Raw genomic sequence first — 21,223 nt, 5'->3', positions numbered from 1 at the left:
TTAAACACTTAAATCAATGAAATATAGAATATCTTCCATATTTCATTGATTTAGTGGTTAATTCTAACTTTTTTTGCCGGCGCTTGCGTGACTTGATAGGTTTTACAAAAAATTCACTGCCGATATTTTTTCTTAATGCTCACTTACGCTATAGAAAGTAGTTTTTCAGTTCCTATTAGGGCACTAAAATACCTACTTATTAGTTTTCCGTAAGAATTAGAAAATACGCTAGCCGCTCAACGTAGAATGAAATTTTTTTCTTTGTCTATCGTAAGTGAGCTAAGAAAAAATCCGAATTTGACCAAAGTTTTGAATTTAGCCAAAACTTTCAATCTGTCAAAATTATTTTTTATTTATCCATAGCTACATATTTAAAAGAAAAACTAATGTTTTACAATCAGATCTTTTCTAGCAGACGAGAGGTGGGCAACAGCAACTTCGGAGTCGGGAGTTTCCTAATTTAGAATTCAATATTTATTTTAAGGTTATTTTTTTATGAAAATGTATGGCAATGATGTACAATTTATTGTATACAATACAATAAATCAATAAATTTCATAAACTACCAATAGTTCTGTTTTTAAAAAATATACAAAGGTAATTTTGAAGATAATATTGTCAAAGGAAGGATTGGAAGAAGGCATTGTGCAACAATGGACTTCAATGATCGATGAATTTGTTGATTTTGCTATTCTTTATTTGTCTGGGCTAACTACAGACATTTATTACATTACTAACCAAAAATGGAGTTATGATACTGGATGCCATATATATAATATGCGAGTTTATGGTAAGTATTACAATAACTTATAAATTAAATTACAGAATTGAGGAAAAAATGAATTTCCCTTATAAAGTATTGGGTTGCCTTTTCGCGGGAAAACTGAATCTCCATAGATTTATTCCGTGCGCGCTTTTTTCCGTTCCACTTTGTAGTGGAATTTATTTAAAGGATTCTATTCATTAATAATGATAATGATTTTAATATTATTGCTACTTCTGTAATAATTAAAATAACATCAAATAATGGCTTGTTCACAGTCCTGCTTTCGTTAGGTACAAGTAGTTACACACACCAAGTATTAACATGAGATATCGATATGAGTGAACTTTGATAATTAATTTCCCAAGAATAAATATTTCACATCTCATATTTCGTTTTTATTACCGAAGAGAGGACGATTCTGTTTATAACTGCTTGGCTCTATTTAGCCCGCTCTACAAAGCTGCAATTTAATTCCAACTTTATTGCTAACAAAATTAAGACTATTTTCGCATGAAATGGATGAAAAATGTGATGTTGGCGTAGATCTTTGTAATATTGAGGCTATGTGTGTTTGGGAAGCGACAACCACTGTATTTCTGGTTGTATTATTAAGAAGCAATGCGTTTATCTTGTCCTTTTAATTAAGCCCTTGACAAAGACAAAGACATTTTATCGGCTTTTTGCCACGACATGCCTGCGTATAACCTGAGTGTCTTACGGCAACCACACACACATAACCTGTCAATAAGTACGCACGAATTCTCAAATGTTACGTAAGCGGGCACGATTATAACCTGCAACACTGTCAATAACTGTTATTGTTGTGAACGTGATGTCGGATGCGGGATATGGACCTTAGGACGGGCGCGTGCGTGTGGGCGTCTGCGGCGGGCGCGTCGTGCGAGACGCGTGGGCTTCGCGTGCAGCGCGCGTTTGCCGCGCGCGTTCAGACCCGGCTCGCCGGATGCTGCGGCCCGGGCGGGATCGATGCGGGCGGCGGGCGGCGGCGGAGTGCAGCAGCTGGGAGGCTGCGCCGCGCCCCGCCGCGCCCCGCGCGCCGCGCACGCGCCCCGCAGCTCAGCTCGGCCGCCGGCCGCGCCGCCGCACCGCCGCCGCCCGCCCGACGCCCTGCCTCACGCTGCCGACGTTTCAATTCCCTCATCTCGTACTGATTTACGATACGTTCCATCGTATAAAGCAATTTCTTATTTTTGCGAGACATCGGCAGGCTTTGTCAGATTTATAGAATTACGTACAAAGCCTAATAAAATCTGGCTTTATTGCTTAATCGCCCATGCCGTACAAGCCTTTAAATAACAAAAATCTATGTAACTCACAGAAAACTGCTAGGCAATGCCACTTGCTTCCAAACAAAATATCAATAAATGATTTTGTTTTAACTAAAAAATACTTCATAAAATAATGATTCCCGAATCAATGTCACATGCGGCATTAAAGTTGCATAACTTGTGTGCCCTCACGTCAAGGCGGTTGGCACGCACCTGATTTCGCGCGGAATCACAATGACTTTCTTATTTTGTCGACGCGGGTATATAGTGAGAACAAACGGGTATATAGGGTATATGGAGTGCGGACGCTATCGTCGAATAATGCCAACTCGAGGGACAATGACTCCCGTAGCCTGGCGTGTCTTATCAGCCCCTTTGTAGGCACTTTGACAGGTGAACGAGTCAATTATGCTGCGCTGTGGTCGTATTGTGAGTCGAACGAAGGTTCGTTATGCGTAAATTCAGGTTGAGAGAAACTTAGTACTCAAAAATATTATCCTAACATTCAAAATTCTATAACGATGAATTATTTATACATTAGGGAGATGCTACGTATGCTGAGCTATAAAAATAGTTCTGTTTCTATCACTAAATATAAGTAAATAGTTTTCCAAATAAAATCTTCTTTGTTGACCCACACACAGTATAAATACATTAATTTAGTCACAAAGGCCGCAACGGTCGAAACTAAAGCGAAGTAAGGATAAAGGTAGCAAAACTAGCGTGAATTAACATTTTCCGTCCAGGTAATTAAGGCCGGGGCGAGACGGAGTAAGCCTGGGCTTAGAACCATGATTTGTTATCCGCTAATAAAAAACAGACCTATTTAATATGGATGCCTTAATTTGGAGAGATAAGAATTTTACGTTATTTTTTTTATACGGTACATACTGAGGATAATATTTCAGTTTGAAATAAGACAATGCAGTAAACTATACATTTAGATATAAGGTACTTACGAAAGCTGATTTTTGTTTGAAGGTGACCTTGCTGAAATCCTTCAAATCACAATGCTGGTCGCGAAAGTGAAGAATTGTGAAGCACCTAAATTATTAATGTTTATTTAGTAAAATAATTTACAAAGTAGATCCTTTTAGTTACCAAATAAGATTGAGTAACAATAACAAAATTACCTGACATGTTAGCCTGTGACTTTCGCACTAGATTAAACCTGTCTCGCGATATAAGTTAAGTTTAAGTTACACTTACTATTTATCTAACCACAGGTTCACATATCATCAACAGCAATACATAAAATGTTCTAAACAAAAAGGCCCCAACACAGAGTGGCAAACCCAGTAGCAAAACACAGATTTTCATTTGTTACTCGCTACTATTATACTGCCAAGATAAAGCTTCATTAGCTGAAAGACCAGCAATATTAGAACGTTTAAATATATAGCACAATGCTCTCTCGAGATAAGCACATTTTGCATAACACTTGATAAATTACACGACACATATCAAGGGAGAAAACTCCACCTCCATTATGCCATAAAATGAAAATAATATCTTAACATTTTACCCTCGTAGCGAAGTTGCGATGTATGCCATTCAGTGCAGTAATTTGAATGGCACCGATTCCAAATGCATAGTTCAATTTAGGACATCAGCCAATATTGATTGGGTATTATGATTCGACGAATAAATGGGCTCCTGCTGCTTGAGTTATTTTTATTCTCTATTAGTTTTCAAGAATTTGAAAGAAGAAAAAAAAAATCGCATCAATTATTTAAAATTTTTGTAACTATTTCTCGATTATCACATGGAACATAAAAGACTGGTGCTTAAAGAACCAGTCTAGGCAGTCTAGTCAGTCTAGGCAGTTTAGGCGTGAGGAAAGAGGCGTTAAGGAATTGTTAGGCGTGATTCGAATCGGTGCTATTCGATTTAGTGCGCTGAACGATACCTGAAGTAGCGTGTTACAAAATGTATTGTTTTCCAAGCTGCAAGAGTAAGTGAAATGAAGGATGCCAATGTGAGCTGTTAAGACTCAAGTGTAAACTAGTGGAAACATTTTCAAGTGTTATAAATGGGGCCATTTTGGCTACGTATCGATACATGAACGTTAGCCAATATCTGTTATGTGTTATTGAATTGTATGGAATACTTTTTATTCTTATTGAATGTGTTGTTATGAGAGTATAGTGTTTGAATGGCGACAGCCACATCACTTGTACAATTGATGCAGTCATGATTATGTCTGTAATTTTCTTTTACATGGAATTTTGCTTGTTCTATTGTCACGCTCTGTAACACGTAAATATATTTTTATTCTTGATATTGTTGTGCTATATAAATATGGTTCCCACGGGAGAGCAAGTTTTTACATGAGTATTGTTTTCAAGAGACTTAATGTATGACTGACACTCATTTAGTAAATAAAATAATAGCGAACGTGCTGAAATTTTATGTTGGAGCTAATATTATACGTGCCGTTGTTTGTGAATGACAAGCCAAAGAAGTTTCTTCGGCCTAGATTTTTCCAGAAGAAAATAAGAAGTATATTTTGAAGCGGTCTGCAAACTCGGCGCTCCAGTAAAAGTTGGCCAGCATCTGAGCGCTTCTCAAACTTAATAACGTGCACTTCACGAGCTCTCAGTAATTATTTATAAGTCGACCCGTCATCATTTTGTAAACTCTGGCTGATTAACAAGTTTCCTTAGCATTTTCACTAACTGCGCCTTGGTGGTTTATATCGGATTTGGTATCCTCTTTTTCGTCTCTGCGTTATCGTCGATTGTGATGCGTCTTTGGTTGCATTCGAAGCGTTGACGCAGCGAAGTTTCGCGTATTGAAATTGATCGTATTTATCTGCTATAGGACTTCATAGAGCTCTTATTCTCTATGACCAGAGAGCGTGTCGTAAACCAGATAGCCTTGAGAAGTTCGTCCTGCTGCGTCAAGTTCTTGAAACTGAATTCGATTAAAGAAACCTAAGCCAGAGTGATATGGTTTTGGAGATTGACTCATGTAATATGAACCCTGAAAACATTACTCCTTTTTTGGTAAACATTTAAATAAACATATCAAATTGCTTATACTTTAAAAAAAATTATAGCCAGGAGGTGAGAAAATCATATGGATAGGTACTTGTACTTTATTCATTTATCTATATACACCTGATGAACGATTATGTGATGTGTTTATCGTTGTATCGCGGGATAAGTATGCGTTATCTCGGAAACTTCAGAAAGTAGGGCTTCACCTCGTATTAATAATTATTGGAAGCTGATTCTTCGACAGATAAATGATAATATTTTATAAATACATTTATTTGTTGATGGAAATATAGTATCAGTTACTAGTTGTCCAAAAAAAAATATAATAAATATTAAATTATATTGGAAACAAATATTTTTTTAGAGTAGGTAATACATTTAACATTACATATATTGCAATTAGAATGGTCGACAGGAACCCTGGGCTCAGGCGTTTCATGGCTGAGGAAGTACCGGAAAACATACATGAGAGAGATCAGGCCGAATAATTCCCATGAGTTTGTTTATAGAGCGTTATAGCGAAAAATATTACTTAACTCACCCGATTTATTGTGATTCTAGTCGGTCATCTGAACACTTATAAATCTATCTCAAATAAAAAGGAGTCAAACTTTGCACGGAATAATGTTTGCGGTTATTACGTCACTGAAAAAACGTGCTTCGGTCGGAACGTGAAGTAAAAACGAAAAAATGCGTGGTTTTGTTCTAGGTTTTAGCTGGCGTGTACTAATGTGAGTTAAAGCTAAGTGCAGACTGAAGCTCTTGTATTAAGCTGTTACATTCTCCGACTTACTTAATGAACAAGTTTGTACTTTTGAGCTTTTTTTCACTCTGCTGGAAAGAATTAATAAAGGAAAGTAAAATTAAATACAATATAATGTCATTGTGAAGAGGTTCTTACTAAAGAGATATTGCTTGCGTATTGGGCTAAATATACTATAGCCAATATTGAAGAACCCTTGGGGATCCTGGGCTTTAACGCTTGATGGAGGAGGAAAAAAATCGGAAAAGCGCTTCCATATTGCTTGCGTATTGGGCTAAATATACTATAGCCAATATTGAAGAACCCTTGGGGATCCTGGGCTTTAACACTTCATGGAGGAGGAAAAAATCGGAAAAGCGCTTCCACGAGATTGAAGAACCCTTGTATTTATTGCTTGATACGCCATTACATGGAGATCATACAAAATACAAAGGGATCATAATACATGGGATTGCCTTCTACTTCTCTTTAAATAAAATTGGTCTATACAAATACAAAGTGGCTTTGTATACGTTTGGCAAACACCAGCCAAAATTTCGTAACACATTAACAAAAATTAAACAACAAAACATACAATTTCACCTTTCCTTTCCTTTCCGTAAGTCCAATCAGTTGATCGGTTACTTTTAATAGCAGAAAAAAAAATTTTTTTTTGAATGATTGCTTAGTTTCGGCACGCAAACTTAATCTGAAAATTTGGTAGGGGTTTAAAAACTCTTAGGGTTAAAGGGTTTAAAAAATATATTGAATAAAAAAAGTTTATAAAAAATTCTGCAGCGATGTAGACCAAGAGTAATGACAGGCAAAGCGGCTTTGGCGTCCAGCGAGGAATCCCGTTTGATTAGTGTAACCATTTGTGTTCACATTCTCGGGATTTTCTGATAGGGAAAGGGTTTTACTTGGTTAAACAGCCGATTTCTCTCACACGTGAAAGTTTCTCAATGACAGAAAAGGTAAAAGTCATTTGATATTTAAAAAAATATATTTGCATTTTGTGATGATCGCCTTGTGTTTATTTAATTATGCTATTCTTACCGACCTAACCATGTATCGGCAAATCTCTTAGAAAAATTGTATTTATTATAATTTTGAAAACGAATCCTAGCTATCAGTATAGACTTGGTAACCCTAACCTTGGCTGAAATCACGGCTCACCAACGGACGCTTGCACGTATTCGGCCGAATAAAGGATTCCTTTTATTTTTAATTTATTTTCGCAGCGTCATGCGCCATGGGTAATTACAGCCTAGGGCATGAATCCTGATAACCTGCCGAATTTAATTTTCCACGTGTGTTTTAAAAGTTAGCTTCAAGTTTTATTACCTACAACTACTTAAACAAATGTCGTTTATGAGTTCTCATATATTTTGTTGATCTTTCTCATGCATCAAAATATAGATAGGACCCGGTGTGTCAAGTTTTGCACAATGTCGTTCATTTTTGCATAAATGTCACGAGTACACGCGACTTTGGAAAATCCTAAATCGATTTTTTAAAATCAGGAACAACGCCTGAGTTATGTCCTTTATTGGGTTGTTGTAGTCCTTACACTGCGGTGTTTGCTTACCATTTGGCGACTTGTATTCTCGTTTGCCTTCTCATAATTATCATCATCATCAACAGACATTTAAACTTTCCCACTACTGGGTCATATGCCTTCTTTAGGGATAGATAAGGTATTGCTTTCTATGTTAATATAATTTTCCAAAATCTCTTTTCTTTCGTAATCAACTCAAGGCTCTGGACAGACAAGTAACATCATTATTTACGACACCTTTTACGAAAATACTCTTACAATTGCTCCTAATTTAATTTAGCTTCATTCCCTAAAGGCTGAAAATATTAAAATTTACTTTTTAGCTAAGAAATATGTACCATCAACAACACATCAAACTTGATCACTAACGACGGATTTGCTATGAATTTGGGTAAGTATCAGGTCGATGGTTGACTGTACATGGTTTTCCATTGAACTCTTGTTATTCATAAGTTATTGAATGGATTAAGAAAGTGTTGTTATGTATAACATTTATTGAGGATTTCCACAGAGAAGATGTACTAAAATTGGCAATGTTCCGAAATTAGTACTTGGTAACTTAATGGGAATTGCGGTCGTAAAAACAGACATTTAAGTAGCTACAAACCGAATAATTCTCATTTATCAAAATGGCTCAGGAAGACAATAAAAGCCCTATCTGGGGGTCCCTCTTTATAATAATAGTAAGGTGAGGGTAGCTTAGGTCATAATGGAATGGTAATTATAAAGGAATACGCTGTAAAAACTATACGTTTTCAGAAGACAATTAGTCGTTATAACGAAACAAATTAATATAGTTTCTGCTATTCATTTCGTTTATCGCTTTTGCATAGAAGTCTTTATTAGCTTTTTGGTTAAAACTGTAGACTCTAAAGTTTCAAATTAACGTTACGAAATTATGTTATGGACCATGGACAAATTCTTTTCAGGTGTGCTCAAAAAATGTGTCATTGAGTATAGTTGCTGTGTTAGACATAATGATGTCGTAAATTTCTACATTAGCGAAATACTCATATTATGTTTACTCATAAATTATGTGGCAAAAGAAGAAATGTCAATGATTCAATATAGGATATATTGCTGTACTTTCCAAAATTTAATATTTATGACTGTAAAACACGCTAATTAATAAACGATAAGATAGAAATTGATAAAAAAGATCATTAGTCATAGACGTATCCGTTCAGTCAAGGCAAATTGACCAATAACGTTCCACAGGTCCTCCGTTGGGTCAGTCGTCCCACCAGTCATAGTGGTGGGTCCATGGGTAAAAGCTTCTCAACTACTTCATCATGAGCCATTGCAAAAACTCACTCTTTTTAACACATAAAAATCACCTAAAGTCCGCGCCAGGATAAGAAGTCAACACACAACACAACAACACGTTACTTTAATATCATTAAAATGAGAAAGCATGAGAAAGTGATTATGTAGATTGTAAGATAGGAGAAGTGTTTGCGATAAATCTCAGAGACCTAGACAAAATCGATCAAGTTTGATTAGACCTGAGCAGGGCTGAGTTATTCTGAAATATGAGGATAATCGACGCCATATTCCAGGCCCTGGGCATACAAAAGATTATCGCACAACTTTGAAGGAGGAGCAGAGATATTACTGACATTAGCGTCAGTGTGATTTGTGGACACACATTATACTCGTATATGTGACGCACCAAAGTTATATAAGAACACAATAGCCCGTTTTGTAGTCAAGATTTATGTAGCTTTTTAGGAACGTTTTTGTACTCTGTACGATGTCCGTAATAGTCTTCTTCCCAAAAAGGCCGGCTCAAATTCAACATATGAACTTTTTGGAAATAGACTGGAAAAATACAGTATAGGTCTTGAAAATAGCCTATAAACAAAATGTTGTCCCAAGATCGCACCTACCAAGATAATATTCCAGGCCAAACACGGCCGACAGGAGACGTCAGTACCCTTTTCTAATTAAAGTGCTGTCATAGCGCCATCAACATGATGTATATTCATGGGACAAACGGCGTATGTAATTACTATCCACACTTAGACAACTGAAGCACTGGTTATATTCCAATTTTGCTCATGAATATTCTATGTGACCGTTCGTGTAGTTTGGACCATCGAAATTACACGTCAAATATGTTCAATGTGTAAATTAATATTGACAGATTTACAATCATCGGACACTAACTGTGTTCCAGGCATTTGCTTCTGTAGCAATTTTGGAATATGGTATTTATTCTATTTTCGGTTTTTAATTGGATATCAAATAGGATACCTGAGTAGTTCGATTTTTAGGATGAAAGTATTAACTTAAATAAATATTTTCCATACAATTTTTATTTTTATGAGAGGTCTTCGAAAATTTGCTAGATATAAATAAGTTTGTCACTGAAAACATAAGAATCTTTAGGTTCGTATCAAAAAGTAAGTCCTTTTTAATCCCATACAATCAAAGGTTAGAATTCACTTTTTAAATTCATATTTAGGATGTTTCCGAAATTTTACAAAGTGGTCATTATACACCGCATTGAAATTTAACGAGTATTAAAAAACTATTCAAATTCTCTTGGTCTCCTTCTACTCAATTTTTTATTACGGACTGATGAATTTAACATTAGTAAATGAGCGTAGCGATTTGGCTCTGGCTAGTTAAACAGTGAAGATTGCTGAAAATCATTACGTAATTGTTATGAAAACTAAATTAGTGCCAATAATTTAGTTACGTATGGTTAATAACTTTCATATAGCTATAAATGGAGCGATGGATCTGCGTTGCGGAAAATTTACTAATTTTGATTGATTTGGGTTTAAATAGTGTCTACCTAATTATTAACAAAGTTATCATATAACAAAGTTATATATTGTGCTAATTTGATTAAACCAATGTAAAAATAGAAATTACAATTTAAGACAAAAATCCTAGAGGGTCCGAAACTAATTTAGTTGTTTATTCGTGAATGACCCGTGTGTTTTTAGGTGGAACCCTAAAAACACACGTTTATTATACAGCCCACAATCATATGAGTAATCAGTAATCATATGCCCTTAGAAAAAAATTGTGTGGTCTAAATATAAAGATAAGGCTGAAGATTAAAAATCCCCAAGTTGTTTTTATTGAGGAGCTTGGATTTATGACAGCAGTAATAATGTCACATTTCATAAGAATCGGTAAGTATTAAACGGAGGAAGCAGATAATATTATAGATAGTCACATTAAATCTAAATATGACGCATTGTGGCATATATTAGTAAAGAAGTAAACAGTTTTGCTTGTTTACCATATTTGTGTATTAAATAATTCATTAATATACCTATATTATTCAGCTGACTGACAGACAGCCAAAACTACTACTGGATGTAGAAAAATGTGGTAAGTACATTCCTAAGGGAGTATTTAGAGAGGACGTCTCGAAATTCCTACGAGGGCGGAAAAAAGAGCATTTATATTTTTTATTTTTGTCCTTATAGGTAAGTGTACATATACTTGTGTAATAAATTTATGAATCCTTAATGTTCAATGTTTTATTGGAAAATGAAATCCGGTATAGGTAATAAAGTTTCCTGAAATAAATTCCTACCACTAAAGAATTTCAGGCGGTTTAGTCGGTAGAATAAATATATTTTTACACTATCTTATAAATAAGTTTATAGAGACAAGTCATACAAATTATACTCGTATAAGCTCGAAAATAAGTTGGAGACATTTAGTATGGGATATTAAGATCGCGGACTCACTGGTTCCTTGCGGCGCTCTCCGTCGGGATCGAACCCGAGACATCCCATGTAGCTGTCTGGCTTGATGATTATTAAGCCATAGAGGTCGCCTAAAGTACCTAGTACCTAAGTTGCGTAATCGTATCCATAGCAAGAAGTTGTAAGCGGAAGCTACTTAACTCTTACGGAATAGAAAATATATTCTAACAAATATGTTCGAACAAAGATGACATTTTACTTTGTTCACTGGCTCGTGCGACATTGGCGTGTAACTTGGCGATATTACGAGACAATATACGAAAATGTTATGTACATGGATCTGTACATATGCTTTGTTTTACTCTCGATGCATATGTGGAGCATTAAAATGTTACACGTGTTTCAAATGAATGAACTGCTTTTTATATGGCTCTTTATAATCGAATTCAGCAATGATTATATTTTCGTAATTTGCGTATGATTCAAGAACTATTCAGCAATCGAAATTAAAGGATAAAATTCACAACAACAATCGAAAATCATCAATTTCTTTTATTAAAAAAAGTCCCTTATTTAGTTGTACCTTTATATTTTCGACCGACTTTAATAGGTATATAAATAATGGGTTATACCAACATTTTATCGTAAACACCCAAGATAACTGATAGGCGATAAGCTAACGACTTAGCTCAAAGGTATCTTCACAGGTATGGATGACACATTACATTTATGATTTTTTTTTTTTGCCAGTATCTTTTGCCACTTGAGTGTAGCTGGCTGGCTCTAGGCCGGCGAAAAATTTAGATGACTGAATCGATATCCAAGGAAATCGATTTTTGATAACATTTTATTTGATTACATACAAATAGGTCAGCTGATCGGACTTAGTATAAAGTTTCGTTCCTTTTTTTAAAGTATTTCATTTAGAAGTTGTTGTAATCCATATTAGCTTATTGTGAAATTTTGTGCAGTGAATAAAAAAATATTCTATATATGTATATACTATAATAATATAATTATGGATTAAAAAATATATTTGTAAACAATACCTACGATTGTGTTTTGTTACTATGGAAATTGAAGCATGATATAAACTTTTAGGCTTAGGCCGAATCTGTCTAACCAAGCCCAACCGAGGGTTAGAATATAATATTAGTTTGTCATATAGCTTTGAGTTACCAGTTTCGTGTATTAAAATACACGAAATCTCGGCGGATCTCTAATTTCACGGCGGACGATGTTACCAGACGAGAAAATGATTTTCGTAACGACATGTAGCCGCCTTATTTCGCTCAAAATAGGCGCGGTATCCCGGGGCAATCGCTTAGCACTGATTTTCATTTGATTTACAAATAACGAGTCAGTTTTACCTCACCTATATTTTTGATTGTTTTTTTATATGTTTACGTATAAAGAACACATATTTAAAGTATATATACCTACAACAAGATGGTAAATATACAATGGTCGATTTACCCCATGAAGGTATCACTTCCCAAATCCTGTTTTCGGTTGTATTGTGCTTACTTAAATTTTATAGACACAGCTTTGCCTTTTCCGAATCGATATTGAAATAGCCATTTCAATGTTTTTGCAAGAAATTTCTAGTAGATAAAAAGAACTATAATAATTTCATAACATTAATCATGGAACAATGAACAATATCTGTATTGAAAACATAAATTAAAATAATAACTCGATCCCATAAAGAATGTCGTAAAGGTTTATCAATATGATAGTTTAATTTAATCACACCTTATTGATCGATGTTATCAGGTGTTTATGTATTAATCTTACAAATCTGTATCTATCTGGTATTTCCTCTGACACGATAGATTAAGTAGTCGTTCCGTAATGCCAGTAGGTACTTTGTAGGTTTATGAAACATAAACTAGCGGACCGTCCCGGCTTCTTCGGGTAAAGCCATGATAAAACAAGAAGCCTATGTCACTCGTGCCATAGCCTATAACACATGTTTCGCTTATTTCTTTGCGAAATTTTATCAAAATCGGTCCTGTGGTTTTTGAGATTATTAATTACAAACACACAAAAAACAAAAATTCAAATCTTTTCTCTTTATAATTTTAGAATGAATTAGGTGCGAAAATGTGATGTCATGTGATCTAATGTAAATTATAACTAAACGATTTGACTTTCCATAATCTTTTGTTCTTTATTGTCATTCATCGGTTTGGGTTCTAAGTGGTTTGGTTTAATTAAAAGAAAAACTATCTGTGTGCGATTCACTAAATAAGTTCTTATCTTACCGAAGTCCCTTCAGAGATAAGAGTTGCTAGTTAATTAAACCCTTTTTTAAGAAAACAGGGAACCCATAAAGTTTTGTCATGTCTATCCGTCCGACATCAGATTCGCTGTCTTTTAGAAAACTGTAATGTGATAGACATATTCACAATTTTTTTTGTAGATCCAAATTAGGAACATTTTTTTTTTTCTACCGATTATCGTAATTTGTCATTGAAAAATGTTATGAATATTGTTTGACGATTTTTTATTTACTATTTCTTTCGTGAATCACATGAAAAAATCATGAAGATAGCACATATGTATTTGATATTACTACCAGTATCTTTAACGAGCAAAAGACAATACCTAGTCTTACACCATCGATGTAGATAAGAAAAAAGATTATGATCTTATTTCATTTATACGGTAGTAAAAACCTACCTATATCTGCGTTATTTTTCGCACTTGATCAGCTTTATTAAAAAAAAAAGAACCGACAAAAATTTTACGGCCGGTTTACGCTCGGACGTAAAAGGTTTACCTACGCGCGTAGGTAAACCCATTTCTGGACGAGAACGATAAAAATAAATCCGTGCTCTATTCAGAGGTTATTGTTTATTTTAACTTAGCAATAAATTAAAATACAATACCTATACGATTTCTTGTTTTATATGATCGTCGGTTTATGTTTAACATTATATTTATATTATCTACATATCCTTGAAACATAAAGTTCATACTTTAATACATTCCTACTGGAAATTCGTAAATTGCAGCTTCAAATATTCAGAGTAAACGAGGTGTCATATAATATGCAGAGGGTCTGAAACCCAACCATAGACAAGAAACATTAGTAGAATATCTACAAATAAGTATAATTATACATTGTCATGTACTAATAAGTATTTTAAATGTATATATGACTTTTGTGTCTAGAAAGGTACATAATCAGAATAAAAGACCTATCATGTAATATGACCGGATTTTAAGGAGTTTGGGGTGGATATAACGGAGAACTGAGAATATAACACACATTCTTTAGGATTCCGTACCTCAGTATGTAAAACAACATATTTAAAACGTGTTCTCTATTGAAATAACTTGCGTATACTAGGCTTTGCCTAGTTTATTTGCGAAATTTCGTTTCAGTCAGTGAGTACTGACAACACGGCCTTTAAAGCATGCCAAGAAATTTACGCGAACGACCATAAATGGCTTGTTAGCTTGTTTTAGATACATTTTAGATTTATTTTATGAAAGCTGTGGTTAATATTTGGAAGTGGAATATGTGAAGTGACTTTGGTCTTCAGTTACTCTTGCGTGAATAGTTACTTCTACTAGCAAAAAATAATCGAAGAAGAAACATGAATTTATTCGACATTGAGATGGACTGCACTACATCAAGCACTTAATAAAGTGCGTATACGAACAATCCAAACCAAACCAAAGCGAAATAAACTGAGTTTTAAACTGACTATAGTCAGTTTATTTCGCTTTTACGACAAATTAGTTAAATCGATTTTATGTTACTTCATATGCCTCATAAACCAAATTTCTACAGTATAACACAAACATTCGATAGACTAAACAGGGAAACTGTTGAAAAAATAACTCCTTTGTGTCATTGTTATTGTTAGCAAGATAATGGGTAAGCAAGGATTCGGGGCAAGGCCAGCCTTTGTTCAGTCTGGAGACAATGAGGGTATCATTAGACAGTTGCGAATTTCCAACACCGAAATATGTTTTATCTAGTTATTAAGGTTATTATCGTCATCTTATAATTTGTACTAACTTCGCACCAGAGCTTTCCATATACGTGACGTCTGGTTTCCATAAGCGTAGCATGCATTTTCACAGCCTCAATTTGAAGCTAGCTACCAAATGGGATTGTTTTACTCCTGGCAAGTAGTCTGCTTCGATACAGGATTTTTTATACAATATTATAGCTAGCTACGAAATCAGACTATGAAGTAGTCAAAAGGAATTTTAGTTCTTACAACTGTTTTAAATGGGTTGGTTTTGATGTGTTACTCAATAATTCAAAGGTAGAATAGAATTTGAAATAGTATTAAATTATTATTACGAATTGTGTACTATAAGTAGATGCAGGTCACAGGACATATAAAGTTCAGTATGGTGGAGTAATATATTCTAAAACGAGGGACTTAATTGATACGTAATCATAAAATATATTTCTAGATATCGACAATTAACATTAATGGAATTTTAATCCCTAAGTATCTGTGTATCTATCTGCAACGCGCCCAGAATATAACTCTGATATGAAATTAATTTAATGAGTTTCAGAATTAATTTCAATAACTAGTAATTTGCTTTTCGGAGTACACAGGAAGTACAAATACAACGGCAAAGTTCACTGTTTACTCGACTTCTAAAAGCCACGACACGAACATATCCTATGTGTGCTAGTACAGTATAGGTAGGTGTGTGACTTCCTCCTGTGTTCTAAATTAATTTAGCAAGCGATGTCAGAAGTACATAAACATTTGTTTAACATACCCGGCGACCGAGCCGGCTGGAACCCTCGTTAACAGAAAATTAATATCAACACACTTTCAGCTCCGCTTAGCGCTCAGTGTTGCATCGCTACCAGTTGAATCGAAATCCAAATCTAAAGTGGTAAACTTTAAAGTAGTATTTATATTAAAAGTTTCACTTTGTAGTATAGTTATAAATTTGCGCAAAATATATTTAGTGTCATATCGATTGAAAGGGCTATGAAAAAGGTTGATTTTGAAAATGTAAACTAAACTTAACTAGTATCTAATAAAGTATTAATATAAGGTCTAATGAATTTGGATGTTTTTTTAATGTTGCCAAATATTTTTAGAAATTCATTCATCGGATATGGATAGACTAGTAGACCTTTATCTACATGAATACATATTAACAAATTTATAACCTTCATACTGCGAAGTGTATGTAATATGTAAAACAACCACTTGGAAAAATGTACATAGGTACTTATGTTTTTTTCACATATAATAAGTTGTAGCCTCCTCATAGATTTACTGTTAAAATATAAATTATAATGTTACCCAAAATATGTATGGGCTTTTCCTGTTAAATAATAATTAATTTATATTTAATAATTTAAATAGTTACCTGTAATGATAGTTCTAAGTAACATTACTTAAATAAATAAATACATATTACTTCTGTTTTAATAAATTTATAAATGTCATTAATAAATCATGACATTTATAAATTGTGTAAATTGTCTATTTTTTTATACTTACTGCATAGTGACTGTTTAAAGTTTTACCTGTAAAGAAAAATAAACATTATTTAACTTCTATTTTTAATGCACAACAAAATTAATGAAATTTACTGTTTTCTGAAAAGGAAGCGTTTAATTGTTAAATTCTTCCAGACTTTTTAATTATCTATAAAAAGTTTAACCAGAGTTGAACTCCTTTTTAAACTTTGTATTTATTATGCGAAGAAAAAAGTAAAAATAAATATATCCGTATACTTTGTTGACGCCATAGAATTTAATTAATCTTTTGAGGATCTCGAATAAGTTGAAAATGTAGAAACGGATAGCATAACGCTTTAATGGCCCATTATCCGTCTCGGATATCCACATTTTCACTGTTCAAATTTCATGACCTTTGTGAGCAAAATTGTAACGATAATGGACAATTTACAATTTGAATGTATAAGAAAACCCATTTATTCCGTCCGGCCCTTGGGTCCCTTTGGTCGACTTAATTTCGTCGTGGAAAAGCTGGTTGGGTAATTGTACAAATTCAATTAGGGCTAAGAAAATAAGGCGTCCCTCGAAATAAAACATGTAGATTTATTACCTAGTCCCTAAAGGATATAAATATCCGTTAGGGCTAAAATTTTAATAAAATAAAGTAGCTAGCCTTTATGAACTGTACGTAGATAACCTACTAATATAATTATTATAAATGCGAAAGTTTATGATATGTATGTTTGTTACTCTTTTAAGTTAAATGTACTGGACCAATTGTTATGAAATTTGGTACACGGGTAGAATATAACTTGGAATAATACATAGAGTACTTATCTCATAATTCCCATGAGAGTGAAGCCCCGGGGCGCAGCTAGTATCTTGTAAATTATATACTACATTAAATAAATAGGTTTATAGGCTATTATAATTTACATATAGGTATACAACATAATAGGTAAGTATATAATAATTAAGAATCTGCGATTGTTCTTATATAATGTCTTCATATCCTGGCTATCACAATCGTAAAATGACAAGAAAGCCCGTAAAATATATACGGCGTTAAAATTTACTGATACGCATTAAGTAGCTCTATAAAATGGTTGTAAAGGATATAATATCACTAACGAATGGCTGTCTATAGATGATTACACAAGCTTTTACTGCACCACAAATGGAGCCTGAGATTTTGACAATTCTTCGTACCAAATGGAAAAAGACAAGAATTTTGGAATACACATACCCTGTACAAGTAGTTTTATTACTAAAGGCAGACTTTTATCAATATCAAGAGGAATTTTCTTGCAAATATTCTCATTAAATTTCCCATTGTGATTTACCCCGTCTGTTGGATGAAATTTAAGTGAAATTTAATCTAGTTCATAATGTAAATTTTTATATGTTTTACACCATATACCATGTAGTAAACACGGCAACAATGTTTTAATATGGACGTCGAGGGCGAGCTGACACGGCTGAATTACGGCCTATTTGGAATTACGCGCGCCTCAATTTATAAACGGAGCTTGCACGTTTGGAAATGAAAATATGATACTTAAAAAAATACTGAAAAAAAATCTGTTATTTATCCCACTTTTGGAATGGAACAATTCCATAATTGTTATTTTTATAATTTTACTGACAACCGCTTTGGCTTCGCCGAGATGTCGGAGATGGGTAAAATGATGAAATCAAAATCAAAATCAAAATCAAATCATTTATTCAGAAATTAGACCTTCACAAGCACTTTTTCACGTCATATTCTAAATTAAATGATGTTTACCAAAGCTACAAACTACTAGCATTTCGGAACGACCACTGCTGAGAAGAAATGCTGAAAGAAACTCATTCAAACAGTGTTGGTCCCTATTATGCCAGAAGGGCTTACCATTTTTTAAATATAAATTTATGTATAATTTTTTATCAGTATTATTAATTATTGTCAGGACGAAACTATGCTGGCTGGGTAAATTATAAAAAAGAAGAACTTATGAATGGCTGTCACTGTCAAACTGTCATTAAAATTTCGCACTCGATAAACGAATTAGATGTAATTCGTGTTGATTTACCATTTGTCCGATTTTATTATTTACTTTACGTTATTTTTATTGTAATTAAATCAAAGACTGGACCTGACTATAATTTATTGGTGTTTATAAAACCAAAAATAAACGACGAGCTACCTTGACAATGTAACGCTCTCACCCTTTCTGCGACATACATAATAAACTTTCCTCTTGAATCACTCTATCTGTTAGGAAAATCTGCATGAAAATCCGTTGCGTAGTTTTAAAGACCCAAGCGTACATAGGGACAGACAGACAGCGGACAGCCATAAGTATTAGGCTTATCCTGTAAATGTAGATGTAAGTTTGATATATAAATAAATAATTCGATGCGATAATGTACTATGCTTTTTACTATGCCAAAAACAAAATAATTGCAAATGGTTAGATGCGATAATTTTACGTTGGATGCATCGTAAGAGAACAGATAAATTATTTTCAGTCACGAGTTAAAATAAAGTGTTGTGATAAAAGTCAATAAGGTTCAGAGTCCTCCTACACGGGTATTGCAGAACTACCGATATGCGGATTTATCTATAATAGTAAAATGTAAAGCGATAAGAATAAACATCTCGTCAAGATAACAGTCTTATGAAATATAAGTTATTCTCCGCAGTGATGCAACTTCACTATTGTAGTAATTTCGAAATTATGGATAAAGACAGTCTTTCTCGAGAAATAATTATTCAACCCGTTCCAGGAGCTACAAAGAACAAACTCATCACATTTTAAATCGTGATAATCGGGTTGGTTTACGCTGAACGACTTTACGTAGTTTAAATTCATGACTTTTGAATATAGCGAGCAACTCTGTTTGAAAAAGGAACTTCATTTTTATAAATACAAATGCATTAATATGTACAACACACGCTTCAGCTTTTAGATTATTAAATAATCAATATTAATAAATATAATCAAATGATAACTTTATTTCCAGAGTCGGCAGTGAGGTTTGGTTGCCAAACAAAGTGAAAGAGCGTTCCACACTTAAAAACAACAAAGTATGAGATTCTAAAGGAACCCTAAGTTGGTTAAGCTTCGAGAGAATGGCAGAAGATTATTCCCACTGGTGTCTAATCTATCCTTCATCTAGTTAGAATTTATGTGAAAGGTTAACGGTGTGGTATTCAGGTCGTGCATGAAGTCTCTTTGGGGAGACTTCATATCGAATGTACTTGTAGCGTTACGCTTGATTAGTTAAAAAGGTAGGTATCTAATTTTGTATTACGTGGGCGTAATCGCGGGTGAAAACTGATATTCATATTTAAAAAAAAAAGTTTTATTGCCACATAGTGCACTCATATTTAAAATAAACATTAAGAAGGTAATTAATAGGCTAACAGGAATCTCCCTCACGCACAGCTATTAACTGATAAACGTAAAAATATCTTCAAACATTGTTATCAACTTTTCCTAAAAGAAACAAGAAGTAGCCATGTAAATAGAGCTGAGATATCAGTAAACAAGCGAAATGTCTTTAAGAAGCACGCCTGCAACGCTTCGTAAAGTTGATTCAATGCGGCGCGGCGGATCTTCGCTCGCGTCGCAGACAATCATGCTTACTATTCTGATGTTTACACTTGATTTCGCGCTACATTTCGATGTTTCTCTCTAAGCACCTATTTATCATGAACACTACTAAAATTCTATTCTTATCAGCTTCCTACGAGCGCATTAACTGTGCGGATTTTAATTAATAATAATTGGAGCGGGTTCTTTGTAAAGTATTACACCTCATAAACATTCGGATTGTATTATACGTATGATTCTGATTAATAAGAATTGGGATAGAGTAACTAGTAAATTATATTCATTATATTAATATCAACATCACATAGGTACATAAATATATCCCTTCATACAATTTTCAAATTGTAATTCGAAGTAGAGTAATTATAAATCCATTCATCCGTATGTCACATTTATCTTGTTTTATCATCTTTTTAAATATTACTTTTGAATTTTAAAACAATCTTATCTCAAATCTTTAAAAGTTCTTTGAATCAATGAAACTGTAAAGACAGTTATCTATTGATTATTAATTATCTGTAGGTATTTTTTCAGGTTTTCAAAATCAGTTTTGAATTTTGATTGATTTGTGGCAGACGAGCGACATGGTTACCTAAAACCGTGACCTCGGTGACAATATGCTGAGTGGTTATGTGACCAATATGTAATTTGTAAATAAATAGTTATTTTCATTATATCTCTTTGATTGATTATTTTTTTATCGATCACTTTATATAAACTAGCGACACGACTCGGCTTCGCTCGGGTAAAATCATAATAAATAAAACACAACTAAACCTTCCTTTTGAATCACTGTATAAAAAACTCACATTAAAATCCGTTGTGCGGTTTTTAATATCTAAGTATACATAGTGACAGACAGACAACTGAAAGCGACTTTGTTTTATACTACGTTGTAATTGCGCAAATAAACAACATTTATCATAAAACTAAATATGTCATAGCATAGCTTATATAAATATTTATACACTTTTACGCGACAGACTTCTGAATATCATATCTAACGACCAGCGTCACGCGAAAATATAAGCCCTATCTATAATTTGTGGGCCATTTGTTCCCAGTAGGCAACGATCTTATTACCAAGCTCCGTTGGTAGGTTCTACTGCCACTGTATCAGAAAAGGTAG

The 21,223-nt window shown here is 33.8% G+C and overlaps 1 protein-coding gene across 11 annotated transcripts in view; it reads right to left on the bottom strand.

Annotated features, from left to right (window-relative positions):
• Nucleotides 1–21,223, bottom strand: part of kcc (kazachoc) — a 214,378-nt gene that overhangs the window by 52,238 nt on the left and 140,917 nt on the right. The window contains exon 1 of one of the 11 annotated variants that reach the window (XM_053764996.1): nucleotides 1,523–1,769. The exons of 8 other annotated variants lie outside the window; for them this stretch is intronic. The gene's annotated coding sequence lies outside the window, so the exon portion shown is untranslated. Of the gene's footprint in view, nucleotides 1–1,522; nucleotides 1,770–21,223 lie in introns of those variants that run through there. 2 more of the 11 variants (XM_053764988.1, XM_053764979.1) reach the window with 2 other exon arrangements.

Source organism: Plodia interpunctella, chromosome 2, assembly GCF_027563975.2.
Source record: "Plodia interpunctella isolate USDA-ARS_2022_Savannah chromosome 2, ilPloInte3.2, whole genome shotgun sequence".
Classification (NCBI taxonomy): domain Eukaryota; kingdom Metazoa; phylum Arthropoda; class Insecta; order Lepidoptera; family Pyralidae; genus Plodia; species Plodia interpunctella.
The sequence above is the reverse complement of the archived record's forward strand: the minus strand, read 5'-3'. Positions and strand labels throughout refer to the sequence as shown.